Source organism: Mustelus asterias, chromosome 15 (assembly GCF_964213995.1).
Source record: "Mustelus asterias chromosome 15, sMusAst1.hap1.1, whole genome shotgun sequence".
NCBI classification, from domain to species: domain Eukaryota; kingdom Metazoa; phylum Chordata; class Chondrichthyes; order Carcharhiniformes; family Triakidae; genus Mustelus; species Mustelus asterias.
In genome coordinates this window covers 40,400,111-40,415,225 of record NC_135815.1, presented here as the reverse complement: position 1 = coordinate 40,415,225, position 15,115 = coordinate 40,400,111, and the positions used below count along the sequence as shown (strand labels likewise).

Below are 15,115 nucleotides of genomic sequence, written 5' to 3'. Positions count from 1 at the left end.
GTGCTGCTAGTAATCTGAAATCCACATGAAGGGGGTGGCACTGCACAACATTGTTACAAAAATATGAATTATTGTACGGGTTATCCATCTGGAACGTCCTGTGTGCACTCGGTGATAAGAGGTGTCCAATGTTAATAAACAGGTTTCCTCTACACCTCATCAGCGCCTTCCTTTTCTAAGCAATTGTTCCTTTAATGTTTTGGTGTGTTTTTCCATTTACTCAGAATTGCGCCTCTGGGGTTGATGCAAGATTATTCGGTCGCGCGTTTCAAAAATAAGTGCCAAGAATGGAGACACCTGTTTTGGAAAGAGTCTAGCGCTAAAAATGAATATAAAATAATCGTTACAGTCCGGAGTGACCGCAGGGAGAATTGTTATTTACTTCCATCTTGGAAACTGTTGCAATCGCTTTCTAATCAACATTGTATTTACTTTGGCAAATTGCAACCGAATAGGAAAATCCATGTAGGAAAATTAGAGACAAAACAAAAAAACACATGGTCAGAGTGGAGCAATAAGAAAGACCCCGAAAGTTAGTTTTATTTTAAAAAGGGTTTTTAAAAAAAAGACAATTGAGAGCTTAAATAATGAAAATGGTGGAAGAAAAGAAATTAATCTGGCAGAGCAGAAAATGAATAACCCCTCAGATAATAATCGAATTTGTGAGATGAGATGAAAATTCAATTTATCTTTTCCTTTTGCATTTCTATATATGCGTGCTGAAACCGTAAACACATTATCAGAGGTAACTGGATTCGATTACCTCATTTATCTGTTCTGCGACACATTGTACTCTGCCACAATAACCAAGAAACCCTCGAAGTTACGCGTCTCGCAATCTACTTACTGGAAATATCCTCCTTTTGGAAGAAAGGAGGAGACGGCTTGAGTTTTTCGATTACATTATCCACTCGGTAACATTCATTTTCGACAAGTTCATGTTCTCCAATTCCGATATATAAAAAAAACCTTTGACGTGCTGTACAAAATTGTGAACAACTGAGCTTGCAGCTTCAGAGCAGGAGGAACTGTCGAAATTTTATTTAATGAAGTAATTGAGTAGCCTTACCAGTTATTTCAATGTGGGTTAGTAAAGCAGTTGGGCTATATCTCTAACTCCATATTTCTTCAAATAATCCAGCTAACTGTAGTTGGAGGGGGCAGGGGCTGATTTTGGGAAAAGAAAATAAAGTGATTGTATTTTTTTAAATCTTCTAACTTGAAGTCATATGGAATCACTTCATTTTTTTTGTATAACTCAAAACTTCTTTATATCTACATTGAAGTTACTGTAAGGCAATTTTAAAAACCTACAACTGTTAGGAGTGTGTTGTTCAAAACAATGCTTAGTCAGAATCTCGCCTAGAGAACATAGATTACATTTCCATTCTTCACAAACAAATCTATTCAAATTTATGTGTGAGTAATGAACAAAAAGCAACTGCTATATGAAGGCAACATTATAAAATATTCCCTGACAGCACTACCGACCTGCATTGAAGTTAGTTAAAATATGAACACTTTAGCCAGTGTATGTATTTTATTTATAGATACTTCATAATGCTCATTGTTTATTGAAACATGTAAATGATTAAAGAAGTTGAATTTTATTTTTCTTTACTCAATTCTTAAAGTAAAAAAAAACAATGCACAGAGTAGACAGGACAAGCCTGAATCCATCTTCTTGCTTGCTCCAAAAAACACTTCTAATCCAAATTGAATCCAACTCATGGTCTCCACAAAGAGACAAACAAGATCCAAGCTGACAAGAAAAGGCATTGCACCTGATCTTGGGCTTGATCTGATGCTTGATCTTAGCCAAAAGACTGAGAAATTGATAGAAAAGATGAGAAAAAAGCTAAAAAGAAAGATGTGTTTATATAGCATTTTTCGCAACCACTGGACATCAAAAAGCACTTTACGGTCAGTTAAGCACTTATGAAGGATAGTCACTGTTGTCATATAGCAAAGATGGCAGCCAATTTGTGCAAAGTCCCACAAACAGCAATATGTTAATAACCAGATAATATGTTGTTTGTGATGTTGACTGAGGGATGAACATTGGCCAGCATACCATGGAAAGCTCCACTGCTATTCTTCAGACGAGGGTCAAGGGATCTATTACATCCACCAAAGAGGCAGAAGGGGCTTTGGTTAAACATCTCATCTGAAAGGTAACGCAGCATTCCCTCAGTTCTGCACCTGAGGGTCAGCCTTGATTTTTGTGGTTAAGCCCTGGTATAGGACTTAAACGTGCCTCAAAGGCAAGAGTGCCATCATCTGAGCCACAGCTGACACATAGAGAGGGGTGATTTCCTCTGGCGGGCGAGTCCAGAACAAATGGGCATAACGTTAAAATCCAATCTGGGCCATTCACGGATTGGTATCTGAAAGCACTTCTTCATCTAAAGGGTATGGAAAATCCAGAACTCACTCAGCCAAAGAGCTGCTGATCTCGGTCAATTGAAAATGTCAAAAACGAGACTGATAGAACATGGTTATTTGATTTATTATTGTCACATGTATTAGTATATAGTGAAAAGTATTGTTTCTTGTGCATTATACAGACAAACCTACCGTACACAGGGAAGGAAAGGAGACAGAATGTAGTGTTACAGTCGTAACTAGGGTGTAGAGAAAGATCAACATAATGCGAGGTAGATCCTTTCAAACGTCTGATGGCAGCAGGGAAGAAACTGTTCTTGAGTCAGTTGGTATGAGATCTCAGACTTTTGTATCTTTTTCCCGACGGAAGAAGGTGGAAGAGAGTGTGTCCGGGGTGCGTGGGGCCCTTGATTATGCTGGCTGCTTTTCCGAGGCAGCGGGAAGTGTAGACAATGTCAAGAGACTGGTTTGAATGATGGACTGGGCTTCATTCACAACCCTTTGTAGTTTCTTGTGGTCTTGGGCAGAGCAGGAGCCATACCAAGCTGTGATACAACAGGAAAGAATGTTTTCTATGGTGCAACTGTAAAAGTTGGTGAGAGTTGTAGCAGACATGTCAAATTTCCTTAAATTTATCAAGAGTTGCAGAACCAAGACAAGTCAATGGAGTTAAGATACAGATAAGCCATGGTTTAATTGAATGCTAAAAGAGGCTCAAGGGGCAGAATGTATTATTCCTATTCCTGTTGCCTATGATTGCAGATACATATGACAGTTTGCAAACATGCAGAGTCAAGGTCTGACCTAGCCATGGAAAGAAGTCTCTAGTGGGATGATCTCAGGAGTCACATTGGTTTGACAACATATGCAGTGTAAATCAGTGCCTTAATAATCTACTTTACTAAATGCCCTGAACACTTGTAGGAACATCTCACTGGATAGGAAACATGGAGTTACTGAAAGGCAGCATTAATGGAGTAGTGTCTAACTGGAACCCATTTCACAACTACCAGACTGAGATTGGTATCTGCAGTACAAAGGAAATGGGATTTAGAGTGAACAATATCATAGAATCAAAGAACTGCACAGCAATGAAGCCCACAGAGTCTGACAGCTCTTTCAAGGAGCAATGCAGTTAGTCCTATACCTTGATTCTTTCCCCATATCTTGGAATGTTTTCTCCTTTAAGTAATTATCCAATTCCCTAATGAAGGCTACTTTTGAATCTGTATCCACCAACCTATCAGGTAGCGTATTCCAAATCCTAACCACTTGTTGCATGAAAAGGTTTTTCCTCATGTCATCTCTGGTTCTTTTGCTAATTACATTAAATCTGTGTTCCTCTGGTTACCGATCCTTCAGTCCTTCAGCCATTGGAAACAGTTTCTCCTTATTTACTCTGTCTAAACCCTTCATGATTTTAAACACCTTGATCATATCTCCTCTTAGCCTGCTCTACCCGAAGCAATATGAGCAAGTAATCTCCAAACTGACACCAGAATGACTAATATGGAAATGTGGAAAGTGGATAAAAGAAGAACATAGAAGTAGATTAGATGATTAAATAATAGCTGACTGCTACAATCCTATATTCCCACTCTTGCTCCACATCCTTTAATAACCTTACTTAACAAAAACCTATCAATTTCAATCTTGAAAGCTGCAATTGTCCTATCATTCACAACCTTTTGGGGAGACAGTCCCAGATTACTTCTACCCTTGACGTGATCAAGGGCTTTCTGATCGCACTGCTGAATGGCCAAACTCTAATTTTAAGATAACGCCCCATTACTTTTGATTCCCTATCAGAGTAAATAGTGTATCCTTTCACATCCTTTTCACTATGTTAAATACTTTGCACAGAACATGGAGCAGCATGGTGGCATGGGGCGGCTTAGTGGCACAGTGGTTAGCACTGCTGCCTCACAACGCCAGGGTCCCAGGTTCACTTCCAGCCTCGGGTCGCTGTCTGTGTGGAGTTTGCACATTCTCCCCGTGTCTGTGTGGGTTTCCTCTGGGTGCTCCGGTTTCCTCCCACAGTTCAAAGATGCGCGGGTTAGGTTGATTGGCTATGCTAAATTGCCCCTAGTGTCAGGGGGATTAGCAGGGTAAATGCATGGGTTGTGGGAATTGTGGTCAGTACAGGGTACTGGGTGGAATTGTGATCGGTACAGACTCAATGGACCAAATGGCCTCCTTCTGTACTGTAGGGATTCTATGAACTTCTAAGAACATGCCTCAGCCATCTATATGCAACAGAGTACAGAACAGACCCTGCATTTATATAGTCCCTATCACAACCTCAGGATTTCCCAAAACACTTTACAAAGAACGAAGTACTATATTGCATTATAGGAAATGTGGCAGCAAATTTGTGCAAAGCAAGATTCCACAAAGGGCAATGAGATAAGGACCAGATCACCTGTCTTAGTGATGTCGGTTGAGGGATCAATATTGGCTAGGACACTGCGGAGAACCCCACTGCTCTACTTTAAAATGGTGCCATAAAAAGAAGAAAGATTTACATTTATATAAAACATTTTATGACCTTGGAATGTTTCAAGCACCTTACAACTTTGAAGTATAGTTACTTTTGGAGTGTAGGAAATGCAACAGTCAATTTGTGCACAGCAAGCTCCCCCAAACAGCACAGTGATGATTTGTTTGTATGTTGTTCTTTGGGGATAAAAATTGGATTTTTAATGTTCACCTAACAGGACCTCAATTCAACATCTTACCAGGGAAACACTTCCTCCAATATTGCAACACTCTTTCAGTACTGCACTCGAGTGTCATTCCATGCCTTGTGCTCATGTTTCAAGTTTATATAAAATTAAATCCTAGGTAGCATTGTAGTAAATTTGTGCTGCACCCTCTCAAAGGCCAATAAATCCTTCCTGAGATGCGTTACTCCAAAAAACACAGTATGCCACAAAGCACAGCATTCCACAAAATATGTTGTGGATAATCTAATGACATGGGTAGCAAAGTAACAAATAAGTCAAATAAAGATACTGCAGCAGTTGGGGAAAAACACAACTTCTGTGCAACTGCAAAAATGAAGTTGATAATAAATAAAATCTTTAAGTGCAGATATGAAAATGAGATTCTCAATGCTAAAGAAAGAAGACTTTAGGTTATCTAAGTTATGCTATTATTGACATATGCTAAAAAAATAGTTTCAGAGAACACTGACAAATGAGCAGATCTTTGAAGCAGCATAAGAAAAGAGAAATATTAAGGCTGACCTTGATGAGAAAATATGGCAGCGTGTGGGCACATTATCCAGATGTCATAATAAAGGCAGGTGCCTCAGCCCGAAGACATGAGGTAAACTGCATGCCTTGACAGTCCATCACCTTAAACTCATCAAAGCATTATTAGAATAACCACTCACTGCACTGCACCACATGTTGCTGGCAATAGCCCAGAAATGCAGGACGTGTCACTAAGATCCAGTGGGCTCTATATATACTGAGACAGAGATGCCAGTAAGAAACTTTGTGCATAGAACAAATGAGAACCAAAAATGGAGTCCCACATGAAGACAAACTATTCCTTGTGTTTTTTTTAAAAAGTTAATTCAATACACTTAGCATTTTCAAGAGCACTATTTTTGTTCATCCACTTCCAGATTGTACCAGAAAATTATATCTATGTTCAGATATTGAAATAGGTAATATTAGTTGCACTGCCTTACTTGTTTCATATTATGTTTTTTAAATTTCCCAAAGCATTTTCTATTAACATTCTTGCCCATTCCAGTGCATGGTTAGGATTGAGAGCAATGTGTCAAACTATTCATTAGTTATCTATTTAATGTTTTTATGGGGGGGGGGGGGGATTTTATACTTAATCATAGAAGTGCAATTCTTGAGGGTTGTTAAAGAACTTCTACTTTGTCACAAGGTGGTGCAGTCAGACTAGGATACCGTGGGTTAAATGGGTTAGAGCAATTTATCAATTTCAGAAGATGCCTCCCTACTTCACGAAATATATTTACTATTAGCCATCTTGATTACATTTACAACCCAGAGAACTACAAGAGGCGATCGTGGATAATGGCATGAGAAACACCTGTAGGTGGGAAAGTATTCACAAATTAAAGTTTAGTTTGAGTAGATTCTATGATGATAGATTAGGTCACCGCATCTCAAACCTGCATCAACTAAGGATTCTGTGATTCTATGATCGAAATGTTCCTCGGGGTGGCACAGTGGTTAGCACAGGATAAAAGTAAGTTACTGCAGATGCTGGAATCTGAAACCAAAAGAGAAAATCTCAGCAGGTCTGGCAGCATCTATAAGGAGAGAAAAGTCCAGATTACCCTTTGTCAAAGCTGACAAAACAGTGGTTAGCACTACTGTTTCACAGCACCAGGGACCCGGGTTCGATTCCTGGCTTGGGTCACTGTCTGTGTGGAGTTGGCACATTCTCGGTGTGTCTATGTGGGTTTCCTCCGAGTGCTCCGGTTTCCTCCCACATTCTGAAAGAGGTGCTGGTTAGGTGCGTTGACCCGAACAGGTGCCGGATTGTGGCCACTAGGGGAATTTCACAGTAACTTCATTGCAGTGTTAATGTAAGCCTTACTTGTGACTAATAAATAAACTTTAAACTTTTTAAATTGTACCTCAGGAACAAAATGAGTACCTTTGGGCTTTGTAAAGCTGGGGCAAAGGAGTATTCACACGGGCGTCAGTAAGAGGTGGTGTGGCAGTCAAACATTCCACGTCCTCAGGCTGCTGGAGTTCTTATTTGGACGAAGAAATGCACTTTCTGGTCATTGCACGTCGGCGATGATGCAGAAGCAGATGGCCTGCAAAATAAGACCATGCGAGCCCTGATTGTAATTGTTTCCTGATTCATGTCCCATGCACAAACTCCACGCAACAATTTATTTCAAATTTTCAGTGAAAGTGAAGTTTTAAAATATTTTTCATTGCGCAAAGTAGCATTCAACGTGACCAGTGAAAATCTATTAAGTACATAGCTATGGAGTGTTTTGCGTTCAACTGGCCATTTCATTACAATGACAGAGTGAGGTACAGCATAACAATCTGATCAGGCGCTCCCGTTTTATTTTAAATCAATTCCCGGAAGAAATACTTATGAAGGTGAACAATTTGCAAACCATGGCTATAAAATGCAGCGTGCGGCTTTCAAATGACACCTGTAGAACATTATAAAATCTCAAGTGAATAAACCTGGCTCCTCTAAACCGAAAGGTACTGACTATAATAGGCGAAGTCATTGAATGTTGCTCTGATTAGAAATGCCTGGACACCGAATTCCTAAAACGCAGGCTGGTAGGAGTCGAGAATGAACCCGGGAGAGACATAGCCATAATTACGACAAGACTTTACACTTCTGAAATTGTCACGCAATTAACCATCAGCAATATAATATATACTGAATTCATACTATTGAACATTTTGGAGCTAATAGCTGGGTACACTTTTACAATAGCGGCAACGTTGAACTGCCTGGAGTTTCTAGATTAGTAGTCTACTTGTGATGTCTTCTTCCTAAACATGTATTTAATAATAGTCATGCTTAGCGCTACTTCTATTGCCAGGTACACGTTAAAAGATGACCGCTCCCCCTGACAGGCACGTTATCTAGCAACTGCTTATTATTAACCTTACCTTCGGGTTGTTTACCTCTACCATCTTCCGCTTGCACAACATGGAGTTCATGCTTATGAATTTAAAGTATAATTTTGCAATTTTCTTTTTAATAGAAACTAGAAGCAGGAGTAGGCCATTCGGCCACAATGTATATAATAATGTAGTCATCTGTATATCTAGGTATATTATGTCTTGAACCAGCAAAACCATAGCCTGGATTTTAAAATTACAATTCAAAAGAAAAGCTGTTCTATTGTAATGTTGAACAATACGTGTAACTAGTGTCAAACTAATCCTGAAATACATACATCACTAATATGTTTGCCTGATTGACATAAATGCAATGACATGATCTCTATGGTCATCTAACATGAAAAGGTGAAATGATCTAACCAAATGTGACGAGACGCCCCACATATTAAAAAGGCTTCCTAACAAACCATCATTTTAAGCAATTAGTCTCAATATCCTTAACGTAGCCAAAAATCTATTCAGCGTGAAAATTATTTTAAAACAAGTTAGATGATACTTATTCTGTGTTTGTTTTTCATTATTTCAAATCGGTAAATGGTTATTCGATCAGATTAGTGTTTTTGGATGGCATGACACAGTAGACGGTGCCAACCGGATTTGAAGATCCATCACTTTTGCGGTATGCAGAAGTTAGGGTTGACATCGGTAACTATCACTTCACTTTCTCGTGTTGAAGTCAAGTTATAGTCTATATGCAAAGGTGTCCAAAATAACCTGACGAACGAGAACGCTACAATCATCAGGGGAGTCTGGTAAAGTTGCAATCCACCACTTCATAAGTTGGCATGATTTTTACTCACAAGGCTTCTGATAAGATTTTGTTAAATTTAGTAATTAGAAACTATGTTAATTTCTGCAGTTTTATTCTATTGGTCTGTATTCCAGCATTAGGTAGGTAGATCGACTAAAAAACATTTGTTCTGCACAGATCATAAACCATTGACAGGCATGCCTTAGTCATTAAAAGTTGAATTCCGATATACACTGACACCCTTTAAGATCAATAGAATTGGCACGCATCGAAATCTATTTCAATACTTGGAACTGTGTTCTTCTTTGACAGCGCTATATGTCAAATAGAATAAATAATTGTCCCTCCTAATGATTGATATTTGACAGGTCTGGAACAAGGAGTGGCAGAAAAACCCTATCCCATTTGTGTTTATAACGCCTGTGATTGATATTTCTCAGTGTAGAAGTGTGGCACTCGCAGCGTCAGGAGGTAATTTTAGTTACTTGTAAACCTATTCGGGCTTTAGGTAAAATAAAACATTTGTGATGAGATGCCATTTTAAGCAAAATATTTTAGGTGTTAGATACTCAGTACGCAGCTTGTTACTACAACTTCTAATAACAAGGCAAAACTTCCCTAGAAGTAATCTCACTTGGCAGGTGTGATATAACTGATTTCCTGCTTATTTCACTCTCTCTCCCTCTCCATCACCACATTCTATTACATCCAGGGGTCAAAGACATATCCATCTGGTAGGAATTCTGCGAAGTCTTTGATTTGTTATCAGAAGATATGTCGCAGACTATAGCCACGACGGTGAATGTTATCAAATTGTACCGTAAATAACAAGTCCGTGGGTTTCATCATAACAATAACAAGTGTACAAGCCAGGCAGAAAGTAACTTGTGGTTAACTGTACTCGTCGGCTAGCGCCACAAAAGTACCAACATTAAGGACTCGACTAAAAAAGTGCCGCCCCGTCTCGCCAAATAACTAACGTAAGAACATTGCTGTGTGCTTTGCGGGATCCTTGATTTTTTTTTTCTAATCTTAGGAACATTAACAACTAAGACGTTGATTAAACAGGATGACATCAGTATAAATCGAGAACTATTGGGGTTCGGATGTACAGATTTCAGAACGCAAAAAAGTTACCTAACCTTTCGGTTATTTTCACTGGTCCTACTGCATGCCTCCAGCTTCGGTGTTACCGTCCCATGAAAACTCACTTGTGGCTTTTAGCGCCTAATTTTAAGATTGGAAACAGTGACACATCCCACATGGTGGGGGTGGTGGTGGGGAGAGGGGGGGGGGGGGGTGTGTTAACCCCTTGTAGCACCTTTGTTTCATCTTCACTTCCAACTTTCCCTACCACACATTAGACATAAAGAGTTCCCGAGGAGTCCGGAAGCTGGGATGAATATTGATTGCGCATCTTTTGTTTTGTTTTCCGACCGCTACTTTGGCTCATATTTCTGGAAGTCGAGACACAAATGTGTGTGTGTGTGTGTGGTCAGTAATTTTGAGAGCAGGGTTTTTTTGGGGTTTGTGGTGAGTGGGGAGGGAGGGGGGGGGGAAGGTTGTAGGAATGAGAGATCCAGCTTGAGTGTTCTTGTCATCTGGTGTTGGCAATGCTGCGAGTCGAATGGAGAAAAAAAAACCTTTTTTCTCTCTATATATATATATATGTGTATAATGAAAGGGAGCTGAGGATATTGTCTCCAGAGCCAAAGTTGCCAATTGCTGAGGGAAAGGCGGGAGGCTGCGGGGGGGAGGGTGGCACGTGACACTCTCCCCGCCCCGCCCCCTCACCCCCCCCCCTTCCCGGGCGGCGCGCCGATTGGCTGGGCGGCGGGACGAGTGACGTCACAAAGGGTATGACGCGCGTTCTTCCTGTTTCCTTCCTCGCGTCTTGAAGTGTATCTTCAGCGGCTCGCGCACAATTAACCATCAGAGAGAGAAGAGAGCGGCGCCAAAGCCCTGCCTCCTGGAGGACTCCACACTCTCCTCAGCAGCCCTCCTCTCTCTCTCTCTCTCTGTCTCACACACACTCTCACTCTCTCCTCACTGCAAGCAGCACCAGCTTTCCCTCCTCCTTCCTCCTTCCTCCTCGCTGGCTCCTACTAATACTGCACAGTAAGTAATCTTGTTTCCACCCCCCCCCCCTTCCAACCACCACCACCTCCTCCTCCTTTTACTTACCTTTCTCTGCGCCCTTCAGAAACTTTAAACGCTTTTTAGTTCCTGTACCTTTTCTGAAGGAGATTTCTTTTGTGTGTGTGTATTCAAATCTTTTTTTTTGTTTGGAAGGGTTGGGGGTTAAGAGAAGTAGGATAAGAGAAAAAGTATTTCTTTAACCCCCTCTCCCAACACATTTTTATTGTTGTTTTGTACACAATGCCCTGCTTGTTTTCCAAATATTGCATTGTACTCTTTTGTCCCATCATCTGCTGCCTCTTTGTCTTTTGTCAAGTGTTGTATCCTAGGTATTTGGTGTCTCGTCGGGCAACGGATTTGCTTGTGATTTGCATGGATACTTCCTTTCCCCCCCCCCCCCCCCCTCCTCCTCCTCTCCAGACCTGGTACAGATGTGTTAGTTTCGGTTTGATTTCTTTTTTTGGGATATCATTTATTTTGCAAATGAGCTATTGTGCTGTTGGATTCGCTGTTGCTAGTGTTCACCGCCTGGGTTTTTTAAATTAAAACTTTGATGGGGCAGTGATTAAATTAAGGCGTTTCAAAGTGCACGGAGGGTCAAACTGGTTCCAGGCTTCTCTCTTCTTCTCCTCCCCCCCCCCCCCCCCCACTTTGGCTGTATTGATGGTCAGATAGGGACAAAGAATTGTCGTCACAAGGTGTCCTTTGTCAACATCCCACCCCCTCCCCTTGTACCCATTTCCAATTCTGCTCTTAATATTCACCGAATCGCAATGTGGTTCGTCTTGCTCGGTGTGCGATCCTAGCAAATAATGTAGGGAACTCCGGCGCTGCTCTCAATGTGTTAAGCGTGGAGGTGTGCTGTCAGATCGAATAGACGGGTTCGCGTTGACAAGGAGTGATTAACAGCAAAGCAACATTGCAACCGCTGCGTTCGAACAGTCGGAGCAAATAGTATTTGCGGGAAGGGCGCATTTTGATTTAAGGCGAGCGCGTTTTGTAGCTGACTTCGCTCCGAGTCAGGGAACAGAAGTGGCCCTAAGTGTGATCAACTTTCAGAAGGTGGATTCTGCAGTATCGTCAATCTGGGAAAACGCAGTGTTGTGGCCTGATTAAATGAAGTGTCTCTCCCTCCCCCCCTCCCCCCTCCAAAAAAAGAGAACAGTTCTTGTTAATTCTGTAAACTGATCCAAAAGGGAACTGTCTGCTAACTTGTCACCTCCTCGTATTTGCGTATTGCCCGCCTTCAATTTGAGGCTGGAAGAGATCTGGATTATTTTCTGCTCGCCTGCGACCTCTTTAGAATTGCCTTTAATTGTTTACAGACAATTCAAAGAGGCTGGCATCCCTGCTAGTCTTGTACATTGTTCCCAATATTGATGTTTATCCAGCCAGCTGCTGGGCGCCCCGTAACTCAGACATACACAGCGATGGAAGGATCGCTTTGGTAATGTTTTGCTGAAGTCCCCCCCCCTCCATCCCCTCCCCCGGCTGAAAGTGAGCTGGTAAGCACTTAAACAGGGATTGTTTTGAAAAGGGGAAGGTTGCTGCTGGTGAAAGGTGTTTGAATGGTGTTGGTTTCAGTCAGAAACTGCGCATGGGCACTGTCAGACAGGTGCGTTGTGTCAAACCGGCAGGTGCAGTTTCATGTTAGGTGGGAGCAGCAACATTAACTTGTCTTTTATATATTTATATCCGAATTGAGTCTGCGATCAAATCTTCAGCAAACTCACATTAAGATCCCGGCCGCCGCTAGTAAACCGTAAAGACTCTATTTATCATAGAAATTTATTGCCTTTCGTTGGTTGAATGTCTTTGCATTTTTTTTAACAAAATAAGACACCGTGTGATGAAACAGTTAGCAAGTCTACATGTTCAACCGATCTTTTGACGAAACGCCCGTTTAAATGCATTGAGATGTTCTGTCAATTGTGCTGTGCACAAACCGGGTCAGGTAACCACAAGTCTCCAGAAACAGGTTTTATTGCTTTTCAACTGCCACACAAAAAAAAGCCTACAGAGAACTTCAGGAAAATTTGTTGACTGTAAATATTTTGAAGATACATTGGTTCTCTTGAAATGGTTCGAAGTAGCAGCTGTGTTGTAACAATAGAGTTCTAGGTACCGCATTTTTTTCACATCAATCCGCCTCCATAAAGTGTAGCTTTAATTTGCTTAAATGTTCTGTTGTATCAGCTAGACTTTTCACAATGCTTCAAAGTGAATGGCATTTACTTAATCCTTCCCATATTTCTAGCCTCTGTATACACCAGCAAAAGCAGAACTGGATTGTTGTTGGCATAGATGAGGAACCCACATTTATAGTGGCCGTAAAGTTTTCCCAAAGATAATGCTGTGAAACGTCTGTGATTATTTAAATTAATTCCCCAGGCATAGCATCTTTTGCACAGAATTGTATATCCTTGGTTAGATATCTTGCTGTTTATGTTACAAGGCAGGTGTGTGGGATATTGTGTACTTAGTTCAGCTTTCCAGAGGAAAACTGAAAGGGCAGCACATCCCTGCTGTCACAGGTTTAGCTTCAATAAGTCTGTTTTGATTTAGGAAGTTTCAGTGGAAAGGTCTTGTGAATAATTGGATACCTAAAATGTCCAGATATTAACACTGTCTGTTTCATAGGTCTCAGAAAATTATCAAATTGGGAATGTGTTCATATCTTTAACCCAAAACCACACTTTTAGGAAGTGCTTATATATTCCCATGATTAAATTGAGACTTTGTGGACTCAAAAGTTATAGTGTTGCCATACTTCAATTATTTTTGCAGCCACAAACCATCTTGTTAATCAATTTACAACCTGCAACAGCCACTTGAATTAGTTTCTTTATTTTTCCCCACCAGGATAAAGCTAAACAACTGTGTTTTATCAGAACAGAGGCTTAAACACATTGCTGATTTATTAAATGTTATTCCTTTAATCTATAAGTGAATATGACCAAAGTACTGGAATTCTGTGCTTGCTTTATGTAAACACTTTATTCCCAAGGAATAGAATTGTTGAGGATGCATCTTCTTCCAGGGACTAATGAGCTAAAGACAGTGCATCAATTTTTATTTGTCTACCAAGAGAATAATTAAAAGCCATTCATGTTTAAATGCATGCAACACATCAGCTCAGTGCCTCTCCTGCCAGATCATCCACTGCCCCTACTCAATGACTTTTTTTAAGAAAAGGAGTTGTTATGTTGTTTAATACTTTAGGAGAACGAATTGAATATTTCCTGTATTGGCCCATCTGAAATATTTGAGGTTTAAAATTAATTCTGCTCCTTTAACTACTAAAGAAATTATGTTCTTCTAAGTAATTGATGGAATCGGAAAATTGTTCTGAAGTAATTTTTTTTGTTGAGGTCTTTAAAATTTAATTTTAAGGTCCACTAGAAAGGAGTCCACTTAAGCAATGCGGCATATTACTGTTTTTGATACGGTAACATTGGAAACATGCGTAGCTGGTTAAATGGTTAATAGTTTCAGCCGTCAGTAACTTTCACCAGATGCAAATTAACCAGCAGTGGTAAGTTCTGATGGCTGTTTTGTATAATTATGTATAATAGACTGAGGAGACAGAAATTGCAAGCTGAAATATAATTTTTCTCAACGGTAAGTGTGCTGATTTTAAAAAAAAGTCTTGATATAGGCCTGTTACAGATGTATTTTGCACTGAAAACAAACAGTTGCTTAGGTAGACTGTGATTCTCACAGTTGTGGTCTTGGGGAACATGTAGATGTTTTTACAGGTGAACTGAAGGGGATGGGAGCAATTCCAAAATGTCCGCATGCTGCCTTTGGCAAGCAGCTATGCTATTGTGGAGATGTCATCTGTTCAGCTGATGTAAAAGTTTCACATAGGATAAATCTAGCATGAAAAATATATTTTGATTTGCTGTTTACATAGGTTATAAACCTAAACCCTATATTCAATAGAACCAGCACTTGAAACTTCCATGGGGTTATTTTTGTGCTTGTTAACCAGGCATGGATTGTATCTAGATTGTCTTTGTCTTTGTGAGCAATACTGCAAAAATATTAGCTGTATTGCTGTTCTTGGGAATTCAGGGGCTCTGACATAAAAGACATTCATTCCCTTCCTTTCCCACGCTTTTGTTTGACATTTTCTTGCTTTGTTGCTGAACATTTTATATCATTTTCTGAAGAGATT

General features: G+C 40.3%; 1 protein-coding gene and 1 long non-coding RNA gene across 4 annotated transcripts in view; one reads left to right on the top strand and one right to left on the bottom strand.

Annotated features, from left to right (window-relative positions):
* Positions 1–2,516: 2,516 nt before the first annotated feature.
* LOC144504809 (uncharacterized) lies at positions 2,517–10,007 on the bottom strand. Its single transcript, XR_013499701.1, has 4 exons — positions 9,939–10,007; positions 7,016–7,201; positions 5,634–5,859; positions 2,517–2,930 (listed from the first exon to the last, which is right to left on the bottom strand). It is a non-coding gene; the product is annotated as an uncharacterized LOC144504809 (long non-coding RNA).
* A 699-nt stretch (positions 10,008–10,706) lies between these two features.
* Positions 10,707–15,115, top strand: part of prox1a (prospero homeobox 1a) — a 119,783-nt gene continuing 115,374 nt past the window's right edge. For all 3 annotated transcript variants that reach the window (XM_078229798.1, XM_078229799.1, XM_078229796.1), the window contains exon 1: positions 10,707–10,914. The gene's annotated coding sequence lies outside the window, so the exon portion shown is untranslated. The remainder of the gene's footprint in view (positions 10,915–15,115) is intronic.